At 45.2% G+C, this 13,353-nt stretch overlaps 1 protein-coding gene and 1 pseudogene across 1 annotated transcript in view; one reads left to right on the forward strand and one right to left on the reverse strand.

The window, feature by feature from the left end:
* Positions 1-13,353, reverse strand: part of LOC141198632 (uncharacterized) — a 101,208-nt pseudogene that overhangs the window by 55,351 nt on the left and 32,504 nt on the right.
* LOC141198582 (gastrula zinc finger protein XlCGF66.1-like) overlaps positions 1,539-13,353 on the forward strand; it is an 81,803-nt gene continuing 69,988 nt past the window's right edge. Inside the window, exon 1 of the mRNA XM_073663006.1 lies at positions 1,539-1,849. The gene's annotated coding sequence lies outside the window, so the exon portion shown is untranslated. The remainder of the gene's footprint in view (positions 1,850-13,353) is intronic.

Genomic DNA, 13,353 nt, shown 5'->3' on the forward strand with positions numbered 1-13,353 from the left:
GAGCTGCCCACAACTCTTCACCTGTATGCAGGGGCGGAACTACCGCCCGTGCAGCCGGTTCATTGAACGGGGGCCCCGAGGGAGAGGGGGCCCCTCCAGCCTTCAGCAGGGCCGCCATCAGGGCATGACTGCCCTGACTCTAGTATGGGGCCCGGCCGGTAGGGGCCCCCTCGGGGGCCCCCCTCTTGTGCGTCTCTCTCCTCATGGGGCCCCCGGCCCCATGCTATGCGCCGGGTCCAGGACATTTCAGCGCTGAGCTGCGCTGTTGCAGCAGCGCCTTCATGATTCCCCTGACTTCCGGTCATGTGACGGTGCCGTCACATGGCCGGAAGTCAGGAGAACCTGCTGTCAGCGATTTGGACGAGCGCCAGGATTCTGCAGGGATCGCATGGGGGTAAGTATAACAAGTTTTGTTTTTTTTTAAAATACAATTAACTAGGAGTGGAGAGATGGGAGAAGCACATGTGTATGTGTGTGTATGTGTGTGTGTGGGGGGGGGAGATGGGAGATGCACATGTGTGTGTGTGGGGGGGGAGATGGGAGATGCACATGTGTGTGTGTGGGGGGGGAGATGGGAGATGCACATGTGTGTGTGTGTGGGGGGGGAGATGGGAGATGCACATGTGTGTGGGGGGGAGATGGGAGATGCACATGTGTGTGGGGGGGGGAGATGGGAGATGCACGTGTGTGGGGGGGGAGATGGGAGATGCACATGTGTGTGGGGGGGGGAGATGGGAGATGCACATGTATGTGGGGGGAGAGATGGGAGATGCACATGTGTGTGGGGGGGGAGATGGGAGATGCACATGTGTGTAGGGGGGGAGATGGGAGATGCACATGTGTGTGTGGGGGGGATGGGAGATGCACATGTGTGTGGGGGGGGGATGGGAGATGCACATGTGGGGGGGATGGGAGATGCACATGTGGGGGGGGGGATGGGAGATGCACATGTGTGTGGGGGGGGGAGATGGGAGATGCACGTGTGTGGGGGGGGGAGATGGGAGATGCACATGTGTGGGGGAGATGGGAGATGCACATGTGTGGGGGAGAGATGGGAGATGCACATGTGTGGGGGAGAGATGGGAGATGCACATGTGTGGGGGGGGGGAGATGGGAGATGCACATGTGGGGGGAGATGAGAGAGGTGCACATGTGGTGGAGGGGGATGAGAGAGGGGCACATGTGGGTGAGGGGGATGAGAGAGGGCACATGTGGGGGAGGGGGATGAGAGAGGGGCACATGTGGGGGAGGGGGATGAGAGGGGCACATGTGGGGGGGAGGGGGTGAGAGAGGGGCACATGGAGGGGGATGAGAGCTGCACATGGGGGGGTTTGAGAGCTGCACATGGGGGAATTGGGAGTAGGGGGATAATGAGCTGCACATAACGAATGTGGGGTGGGGGAGAGTAAATGATAAATGATGATGGGGTGGGGAGAGCACGGACATGATATAATGAATTGGGGCAGGGGGTGCATGTAAATATTGAATGCGGGGAGCAGGAAGTATAGAGTAGGGGGCGTTGCGGATGCAGGAGTGTGACTGGTAACAAATTGGCGGAAAGAGTAGAGGTTCTAATTAAATTATATATTAAGTGCCTATTTACAGTTAATGGGGGCACAGTGGTGGATTACAATTTATATTTGGAATGGTAGGTTGCCTAATAACTAACCATATATTGATGGTGGATGCACGTCTGTATTCAGCTGCGTAATGTAGAAGTTGGGGAATGTGCTCTAGATAACTGTGTTATTTTATGCAGAGACGAGTCCTGGCTGGAAGACGTGATGGCGGTCTGTGCTGGATGAAGGAGAAAAGCGAAGATGAAGGACTTCACCTAGAGACGTCACCGGTGAGTCAGTCTATTACATGTACACTGTGTATAATGTCACTGGTGATCACTGTATTACCTGTACACTGACACTATATACAGAGCTCCTGTGTATAATGTCACTGGTGATCCCTGTATTACCTGTACACTGACACTATATACAGAGCTCCTGTGTATAATGTCACTGATGATCACTGTATTACCTGTACACTATATACAGAGCTCCTGTGTATAATGTCACTGTATTACCTGTACACTGACACTATATACAGAGCTCCTGTGTATAATTTCACTGGTGATCACTGTATTACCTGGACACTTACGTTATACATACCATGTATAGAGCTCCCGTGTATAATGACACTTATGGTAATATTAGTAATGTGGTGGTAATATTAGTAATGTAGTGGTAATATGTGGTCTGGTCATGGTGTTGCAGTTTTTCTCCCTTCTGTGTGGTATTATTCGGTCACTATGTTGTGGTAATATGTGGTCTGGTCATGGTGTGGCGGTATTCCCTGTATGTGGTATTATTGGTCATTTAAAAAAAAAATGTATATGACACATTCCCTTAAAGAAAACTAAATAAAAATATATCTAAAAAGAGTATTGGATATTTTAAGAAAATTTTAATAGGTTAGAGTAGGGACCGCCCAGAAGAGTCTACCTTATCGTGGTGGCGGCTTTAAAAATCTTTTGGCCAAAACAAAAGCTGATGGCTATGTATGTGGCGCCGTCACATGGCCGAACGTCAGGAGAACCTGGTGGCAGCGACGTGGACGAGCGCCAGGATTCTGCAGGGATTGCATGGGGGTAAGTATAACAAGTTTTATTTTTTTTAAATACAATTAATTAACTAGGAGTGGGGGGAATCAGAGATGCACGGGGGGGATGAGAGATGCACATGGGGGGGTGAGAGATGCACATGGGGGGGGTGAGAGATGCACATGGGGGGGTGAGAGATGCACATGGGGGGGTGAGAGATGCACATGGGGGGGTGAGAGATGCACATGGGGGGGTGAGAGATGCACATGGGGGGGTGAGAGATGCACATGGGGGGGATGAGAGATGCACATGGGGGGATGAGAGATGCACATGGGGGGGATGAGAGATGCACGGGGGGTGAGAGCTGCACATGGGTGGGATGAGAGCTGCACATGGGGGGGTGAGAGATGCACATGGGGGGTTATGTTTACATAACTTTGTTGCCTTATGAAGGGCAGGGGGGGCCCCCCAAAATTTCTTGCACAGGGGCCCACTACAGTCTGTGTCCGCCCCTGCCTGTATGACTGCGATTTCCAAGGCATATTAATTTGAAGACTGCCTGATTATGGTGAGCCCTGACTGCGCATTATGGAGGTGGTGTGTATTCGCTCCGCACCCTTAGAATGTGTGTCTCGTTAAGGCAGAGGTTGAGTGTGCAGGTGGAGGCCCTAGAGGAGGTGGAGGACGCAGAAGCAGCGGAGGAAGTGGGAAATGCAGAGGTTTCTTCTGCAAGCCTTGGGGATTCCAAGATTTGTGGATCAGCCCCTTCCCCCACGGCCACCAGAGTCACCCAGTGCCCAGTCAGCGAGATGTAACGCCCTTGGCTATGCTTACTCGTCCTGGTGTCTGTGGTGAAATGCACCCTGGCACACGTAGATTTAGATAAGGAAGGATGCAGTGCTCCTCGTGCTTGCATCATTCCATGTCTGTGCCGTAGGGTGAAATGTAACCTCCTCGTCTTCCTCCTCCATCTCCTCTGATGAGCTACTCCGCTGCGTGACTCTGAGTTCACACCAAGTAGGATCTTCAACCTCGTCATCATCCAATGTGTTATCCCATTCCTCGCCCTCAGAGTGACCCCTCTCCTCTTGTTGCCCTGACAGCACAGTACAATCCGCATGAGCCTCAGGTATCTGAGTCTCATTGGGATCACCTCCCTCCCCTGTGGTTAACGTCTGGTGATGAGGTTCAGGAACCTGCTCGTACCCTACTTCGTCCTGCCCCAAATCCAAGCTAAAAAAAATTTGGGCATCGGTGCAGATGCTTTCCTCCCCTTGACTCTGTGACTGTTTGGAGTACACTTCTGATGCCCATGGTGTAGAATGGGTGAATAGTTCTACAGACTCGCCCATCTGTGGTTCGCTACAGCCAGTTGTGACGAGGGGAAAACATGAGTAATTGGGGAGCCACCTCTGAGGACTGTACTGCGTGTGATGTTGAGGTTGAGGAAGAGGAGGAGACGCCACTAGAAGCAGAGCTTGCCATCCACTGGAGCACCTGCTCTTTCTGGGCCTTATCAACAAGGCGTATCGCTGTGCGGCTGCCAAAGGACTAACATAAGTTGTCAGTTGTCTTTGGATAGGACCTGTTTGTGTTGGTTCACTAGTGCTTTCACTAACATTACCACATACCCCACGTACACCTTGAACACCAAGCCTATTCCCCCTTCTACCACGCCCTTTCTTTTTCCCACTCATGTTGGTCAGATACAGTGGTAGGAGCACGCAATTAACTAAAGAAAAATATGTTTTTTTTCCTGTGCAATAGCGCAGCACACACCTGAATTTCAGCGACACTAAATGACAAGGTAAGATATGGCCTGCCGTATAACATTACTAATACACAAAAGAAATTTGTTAGTGTGCATGAGGCTGATAAAACCGACAAGATATTCTCCAAACAATTTCAAACTGAGATGTCCCCTGCTGTATTACTTTAGGAACAGAAGACTTTTTTTTTAATGTGGATGAGGCCAGTATGACATAGAATATATGCTACCAAATATTTCAAACGCAGATCTAGCCAGCTGTATATTTTTGGGTTGCTCTGCATAAGTTCTGCGTCCATCTGAATTTGACCGCCACTGACTTAGTAGCTGGCTTATAGCACTGTATGACTTTTGGCACAGGAAAAAATATTTTTTGGACTGGGCGTAGCAAGAGAAAAGTTCAACTCCACTAAAATAGTATCTGACACTAAAAAAACTTTAGTGCACACAGCTTTCAATATCCCAATAGCAGCAGAAAAAAACAGATTTTGTGTTCTGCAATAAGAAGCTCTGCAGACTGTGCAGAGCACGTTTTCAACCCCACTAAATGAAAAGGTGCACTGCGCTTGCTTGATCACATTAGCAAGTGCAAAACAAGATTGAAGGTATACTGAGACATGGAGCTCTATACCAGCGGTGCACAGCACTATTGTATGGCATGGGCCATCTGTTTCTGTCAGAATCTCAGTACTTGCACAAGAACACCAAAAATGTGCTGCACCAGCGGTTGCAGAGGTACACAGGCCAGGAATTATCTACACTATCTGACTACGATACAAGCGCCCATCTATCTAGCTAATATCTCTCATTACACAGGAGAACACTGAGCTGCGTCTGTCTCCAGCAGTGACATGGATATAATGGTGCTAAGGGAACATGGCCGCTTTTTATATTGAGAGGACATGTGATTTCTGCAGCCAATTGCAGAAGCCCTTATGTCTGGACAGTGTAGATGCTTCCTGCGCTATGATTGGCTGGCTGCGCTTTCCTCAGTTAAAGTTACCGCCCACAGGAAAAAAGAAAAAAAAGTGCGCCGCTGATCTGACCTGTTCTAAGCTCTCCACAGCACCCACTCACCAGACACATATCACCGCCCATCATACACTTGCACTATGCTAGCAAAACTGTTCAAAACGCCGTGGTTGCCCTGTATTCATGGTCCCGTGCAAATTCTTAAACTTTTCAGATTTTAAGAAAGTTTGCTCGCCTTTGTGATCACAAATCCGAATGTGCCATATTCGTGCCGAATTTGAAACTTTCGAACATTCGCCGAACAAATTCGCTCAACACTAGTGACGACCACAGTTTTACGCTGTGGCCTTTTAGTATAGTATTGTTCAGCGACCAAGTGTGAATAAGTTCAACAACACACAGCTGGCTGACTTTAAATAGAGTATATTTGGTATTCTCCACAAAATGTCTGTATTATTATGGCAGTAATATGGGATCAGGTGTGATGACCACGGTTTTAGGCTGGGGCCTTTTAGTATAGTATTGTTCAACCACCAAGTGTGAATAGGTTCAACAACACACAGCTGGCTGACTTTAACTCGAGTATATTTGGCACGCTCGACAAAATGTCTATTATTACGGCAGTAATATGGGATCAGGTGTGATGATGGAAAATTGTCTCTGCTTTACAATACAGCAATGTGAATAAAATAAAAAAAAAATGCCTGTATTCTGCTAACAAGCATATGGAGCAGCAAAATGGTGTACTGTATTGCTTTTTAAGCTACTAATCAGGATTAAGATAAAAAAAAAATTAGCCCTGGCCCCTGATATCTGGGGCCATGTCTACAGATATCTGTAACAGCAGGAGCAGACATAACGTGCAATGGACCCTATTGTGCTGTATACAGTGTCCACAAAACCTGCCTGCCTAACTCCTGCTATCACCACTGAATATATGCAGCTGGATTAGTCCTCAGAAGGACTGTTAGTTCAGATGGATCTCTATCTTGGTGTGGAATACCTATACCTAACTATTACACTGCCAATTCTGTCCTTCACACAGCAACACCTCTCCCTACTCTGCCTGTTTCCGGGTTAGACTGTGATGAGCATAGGGGCACCAGGTCTTATATATACCCTATGACGATATGCGGCCTGCCAATCACTGTAATGCCACAACCAAGATGGCAACGGCATTACAGTGAGTGGCAGACAATCCCTGCATGTTCACTGGCTCTCTTAAGAGTACCAGACATGCAGGGCAGGGACTCGAGCTCTCGCCCAAGCATCCTAAAAATACTCGCCAAGCATGTCGAGCAGTGAGATCCTCAGGCGAGTACCGAGCAGTGTCGAGCACGCTCGCTCATCACTACTTCTGATCTTTGGGCACCACCACATCCACATCCCCGTTCCTTAACGTCGCCCTTTCCCATATTAAATGCTTTATGAAAAAAAATCCCTGGCTTTATTTTTCACAAATACCCTCACAGATGTGTTATGTATAAAGTCCCTGTATGTAGCAATGTGTGGGTCATTTTTTTTAGCTTTATTAGACACGGCAACAGCAGACTCAGGAAAATTACTGGTAAATAGTTTAGTTTGCATAGCTCAGCAGGCTTTGCGCCAGTCGCACAACTGCTAGATAAATATACGCTATTTTAGCAATAGGCCAGGAATATTATTTAGCTGAAAAAATTGTTTAGTATATGCAGGTACTAAGGAATAATATTTTTCTCTAAAAGGAGCTGTTTTATCAATTATGGTACTGGATATGAAACCCTGCCTCTCTCCCTACTCCCATAATCTGTTCCTACATTATACACAATGCACAACCTACCAAAAAAGAGTGGAGTGACAGAGCCCAAAAAAGAGTCAGGTCAATATCATAATTATTCCAGATAAAAAATCAGTTTTACTGTGTATTAAAAATATGAAAAGGATGTCCCACAGACACTCCTAAATAGAGCACAACCAAAAAAATAGTAGGTCATAGGTGAAAACTACACAAAGGACAGAGAGACAACCATGTGAGTCCACAAATATGGGTACATGAAAAGAAGTGACAATATTATCAATCCAAGTATCAATAAATCCAGTTACCAAGTAATTGGACAACGTAACTTACAAGCGCAGGATACAATCATGCATATGTGTTATCCTGGCATCATAACAGTAAAGGTGCCCATAAGACATGTTTAACCTTCTCTGATGTCCAAAAATATACTGACATTGGCTGGGAAGAGAAATTGACACTGACATAAAGATGAGTCATAACATACCCATAGTGCTGTATGGACCAGTGTCTCGCTGGGACCCCGACGCGTGTTTCGCGTGAGACTCTTCGGGGGGCGTTGTGCACAACGTTGTGCCAGGATAACACATATGCATGATTGTATACTGTGCTTGTAAGTTACATTAAACAACGAAAATATCCAGATCAATATATACTAAACATCTGGATAAAGAAGAGATACCAGCTGCATATAAAAGGTAGGTGGTGACAGATAAATTAATTACCTTATCTACCCATACCTTATCCACAACTCAACTAACACTCTATTCTCCCTCTTATCACCTAGACCAGTTCACGACGGTGAAAGATACACATCTATTTGCAAGGAAACTCATTTACAAAAAATTACATTACAAAACAGCGTTGCGTGACCTATTTCCTACCAGAGAAGAAAGGGAAGCATTGGAAACCCTGGAATCTCTGGAGGCAGAAAGTAATTCAGAGGTTAGTGACTTTCCCCATAATCTATGTAACAAATCTAAGAAATTTCCAGCCCTCAGCCTATGTCCTGCCATTGAGGTATTCACTAAGTTGGTCACTTTGGACATTGAGAATCTTTCCCAATGTACGCCTTAGAAATCTAACCTAAGTAAAATGGAAAAAATGACGCTAAAATATTTACAAAAATTGAAAGATGTTATTTTTAAACCTGCGGACAAATGGGTAAACCTCGTTGTCTGGCCAGTCAGCCTTTACAAAAAGCTAGCATATAAACTTCTGAATACCCCCTATTGTTATAAAAAAACTTTCTTATAATCCCCTATCCTTTTTCCAGGATGAGTTGGTGTCTATCCTCGAAGGGGCATTCAAACAGGGTGTGATACCAAAAGAGCTGTTGGATACGGTGCGCAAACTACAGCCTCGTTTGGCCACCTTTGACTTAATTCCAAAACATCACAAAAATCCGATTGATCCGCCAGGTAGGCCAATTGTTGCCGGTAATGGCAGTTTGTGTGAAATTATATCTAGTGTAGTTGATCACTACTTGAAGCTCTTGGGCTCTGGCCTGCCCTCCTACAAGATACCACGGCCGCCCTACAAAGATTGGATCACCTCTGCCTCGGTGACCATATAGTCATGGTCACTGCAGACGTAGAGACACTTTATACGTTCATTAAACATGAAGATGGTATTAGGGTGGTTTCGTGGTATCTGACGTCAAGTGGTCTCAAGCTGTCCCTGGCCGAGCTGCTCGTGGTCCTCCTGGAATTTGTCCTTCGACATGTGTTTATTTTCAAAAAGAACATCTACTTACAACAACAGGGCTCCGATATGGGGGCCTCCTGTTCCTTCTCCTACGCCAACCTTTTTTTGGGGGTGTGGGAGCGGGATATATTCCAGGGGGATACCACTGTTGAGATGGACTTGGTCCAGGGAAGGATGAGATACATTGATGATATATGGTTTGTGTGGGAGGCTACGGCCAGAGATTTGGAGAGGCTTATGACCAAGCTGGATGATAACAATTTGAATATTTGGCTAACATATAAATTCGAAAGAAGTCTGGACTTCTTGGATTTAAAAATCGGGGTATCTGAGAATGGTATTATAACTACTGACATATTTAGGAAACCAACTGCGACAAACTCGTTGTTACAGGCAGAATTGGCACACCCACCCTCCACCATAAGAGGAATTCCAATAGGTCAGTTCCTTAGGGCCAAGAGGATATGCTCTAATGAGAAAACATTTGAGGAACAAGCGACAGAATTGGCTAATCGGTTTGAAGAGGGGATATAGCCATAGGTTAATCAGACGGGGTTACAGGATAGCAGCACGAACCCCAAGAGATCAATTAATTTATGGCAATAAAAAAAACATCAACAAATCGGAGGAGGTACGATTTATTTCGGTATATAACAATCAGTGGCCTGAAGTGAGATCAATTTTACAGAAGCACTAGTAAGTTCTATTAACAGATCCGATCCTCCGTCAAATCCTCCCCCCAGCACCCTCAATGGTGGCGAAGCAAAGTCCAAACTTAAAAGATCTGTTGGTTCACAATCACTATGATCCGGAGAGATGTAGAGATAAACAGGATAACAGGAAAGAGATTAATGTTTTTTTCCCGTGCGGGCTTTGTAAGGCGTGTGGATATTTGAAGAAGGCAAAGAAGTTTGATAGTTTTGGTGGCTCCAAAACATTTGAAATAAGGGCACATTTAAATTGTACCTCGAAGGGCGTAATTTATTATGCCCAATGTCCTTGTAAAAAGATATATGTCGACTTACTACTAAAGAATTAAAAATTTGAGTAAGAGAGCAAGTTAGGGACATTATCAAAGCCAAAACGGTGGAAGACCCTAGCACTCAAAACTTTACCACGCCATTTTTTACATCACCATCAATGCAGCCCAAGAGAATTCCGCATCATAGATATTGATCAAGTCACCATGGGAGCAAGAGGAGGGGACCTGGGGAGGATTTTAGCACAACTGGAGAGTAAGTGGATCTATCGACGGGGTACCCTAGCACCGGCAGGACTTAATGAAAGCTTTGGGTTCAGTACCTTCCTATAATAGAGGCTAATGGGTAGATGGGGGTTTCTTTTAATATCTTATGGTTTTATTGTAGATGTATTGGTGTTTTTAATGGTTTTTATTCATCCTTAGGAAAGCTTTTGCCTGGGTTGATGGGTCGTGCGGGATGTCTGTTTCCAGTGGCTGAGGGACCAGCTCAATTGTACGAGCAAGGCAGTTGCGTGTCTATCCGCGCGGATGACCCTACACGTGTGGGAAAGAAGACTACAGTGACAATATAGTCGTCTATGTGAATTATTGTATCAATATGTTAGATGTGGGTTTTAAATGTATAGGGGTTATTTTATACTAATATATACACTGGGTATGGAAAGTATTCAGACCCCTTTAAATTTTTCCCTCTTTGTTTCATTGCAGCCATTTGGTAAATTCTAAAAAGTTCATTTTTTTTCTCATTAACCCCTTAAGCCCCGCGGGTGGTTTGCACGTTAATGACCGGGCAAATTTTTACAATTCTGACCACTGTCACTTTATGAGGTAATTACTCTCGAACACTTCAACGGATCCCCCTGATTCTGAGACTGTTTTTTCGTGACATATTGTACTTCATGATTGTGGAAAAATTTCTTCGATATCACTTGCGTTTATTTGTGAAAAAAACGGAAATTTGGCAAAAATTTTGAAAATTTTGCAATTTTCAAAATTTGAATTTTTAAGCCCTGAAATCAGAGCGATATGTCACACAAAAGAGTTAATAAATAACATTTCCCACATGTCTACTTTACATCAGCACAATTTTGGAACCAAAATTTTTTTTTGTTAGGGAGCTATAAGGGTTAAAAGTTGACCAGCGATTTCTCATTTTTCCAACAAAATTTACAAAACCATTTTTTTAGGGACCACATCACATTTGAAGTCACTTTGAGAGGTCTTTATGACAGAAAATACCCAAAAGTGACACCATTCTAAAAACTGCACCCCTCAAGGTGCTCAAAACCACATTCAAGAACTTTATTAACCCTTCAGGTGCTTCACAGGAATTTTTTGAATGTGGAAGAAAAAAATGAACATTTAACTTTTTTCACAAAAATGTTAATTTAGACCCAATTTTTTTTATTTTCACAGGGGTAACAAGAAAAAATGGACCCCAAAATTTGTTGTGCAATTTCCCCTGGGCACGCAGATACCCAATATTTGGGGAAAAAATACTGTTTGGGCGCACGGCAGGGCTCGGAAGGGAAGGAGCGCTATTTGACTTTTTGATTGTAAAATTTGCTTGAATAATTAGCGGACGCCATGTTGTGTTTGGAGAGCCCATGTGTGCCCAAACTTTGGAGCTCCCCCACAAGTGACCCCATTTTGGAAACTAGACCCCCCAAGGCACCTTTCTAGATGCATAGTGAGCACTTGGAACCCCCAGGTGCTTCACAAATTGATTCGTAACAATGAAAAAAAAAAACACTTTTTCATTTTTATGAATCAATTTGTGAAGCACCTGAGTGTTCCAAGTGCTCACAATGCATCTAGATAGGTGCCTTGGGGGGTCTAGTTTCCAAAATGGGGTCACTTGTGGGGGAGCTCCAATGTTTGGGCACACAGCGGCTCTCCAAACGCAACATGGTGTCGCTAACAATTTGAGCCGATTTTCCGTTAAATTTGTTAGAGGACACCATGTTGCATTTAGAGAGTCCCTGTGTGCCCAAACATTGGAGCTCCCCCACAAGTGACCCCATTTTGGAAACTAGACCCCCCAAGGCACTTATCTAGATGCATAGTGAGCACTTGGAACCCCAGGTGCTTCACAAATTGATTCGTAACAATGAAAAAGTGAAAAAAAAAACACTTTTTCATTTGTATGAATCAATTTGTGAAGCACCTGAGGGTTCCAAGTGCTCACTGTGCATCTAGATAGGTGCCTTGGGTGGTCTAGTTTCCAAAATGGGGTCACTTGTGGGGGAGCTCCAATATTTGGGCACACAGCGGCTCTCTAAATGCAACATGGTGTCCGCTAACAAATTTAACGCAAAATTGGCTCAAATTGTTAGCGACACCATGTTGCGTTTGGAGAGCTGCTGTGTGCCCAAACATTGGAGCTCCCCCACAAGTGACCCCATTTTGGAAACTAGACCCCCCAAGGCACCTATCTAGATGCATAGTGAGCACTTGGAACCCCCAGGTGCTTCACAAATTGATTCGTAACAATGAAAAAGTGAAAAAAAAAACACTTTTTCATTTTTATGAATCAATTTGTGAAGCACCTGGGGGTTCCAACTGCTCACTATGCATCTAGATAGGTGCCTTGGGGGGTCTAGTTTCCAAAATGGGGTCACTTGTGGGAGAGCTCCAATGTTTGGGCACACAGGGACTCTCTAAATGCAACATGGTATCCGCTAACAAATTGAATGGAAAATCGGCTCAAATTGTTAGCGGACGCCACATTGCGTTTGGAGAGCCCCTCTGTGCCCAAACTTTGGAGCTCCCCCACAAGTGACCCCATTTTGGAAACTAGACCCCCCAAGGCACCTTTCTAGATGCATAGTGAGCACTTGGAACCCCCAGGTGCTTCACAAATTGATTCGTAATAATGAAAAAGTGAAAAAAAAAACACTTTTTCATTTTTACGAATTAATTTGTGAAGCACCTAGGGGTTCCAAGTGCTCACTATGCATCTAGATAGGTGCCTTGGGGGGTCTAGTTTCCAAAATGGGGTCACTTGTGGAGGAGCTCCAATGTTTGGGCACACAGGGACTCTCCAAATGCAACATGATATCCGCTAACAATTTGAGCCGACAATTTGTTAGCGGATATCATGTTGCATTTGGAGAGTCCCTGTGTGCCCAAACATTGGAGCTCCCCCACAAGTGACCCCATTTTGGAAACTAGACCCCCCAAGGCACCTATCTAGATTCATACTGAGCACTTGGAACCCCAGGTGCTTCACAAATTGATTCATAAAAATGAAAAAGTGTTTTTTTTTCACTTTTTCATTTTTACGAATCAATTTGTGAAGCACCTGGGGGTTCCAAGTGCTCACTATGCATCTAGAAAGGTGCCTTGGGGGGTCTAGTTTCCAAAATGGGGTCACTTGTGGGGGAGCTCCAAAGTTTGGGCACAGAGGGGCTCTCCAAACGCAATGTGGTGTCCGCTAACAATTTGAGCCGATTTTCCATTCAATTTGTTAGCGGATACCATGTTGCATTTAGAGAGTCCCTGTGTGCCCAAACATTGGAGCTCCCCCACAAGTGACCCCATTTTGGAAACTAGAC

This window comes from Phyllobates terribilis, unplaced genomic scaffold (assembly GCF_046119375.1).
Source record: "Phyllobates terribilis strain yellow unplaced genomic scaffold, ASM4611937v1 Scaffold_98__1_contigs__length_5973952, whole genome shotgun sequence".
In the NCBI taxonomy this organism is placed as follows: domain Eukaryota; kingdom Metazoa; phylum Chordata; class Amphibia; order Anura; family Dendrobatidae; genus Phyllobates; species Phyllobates terribilis.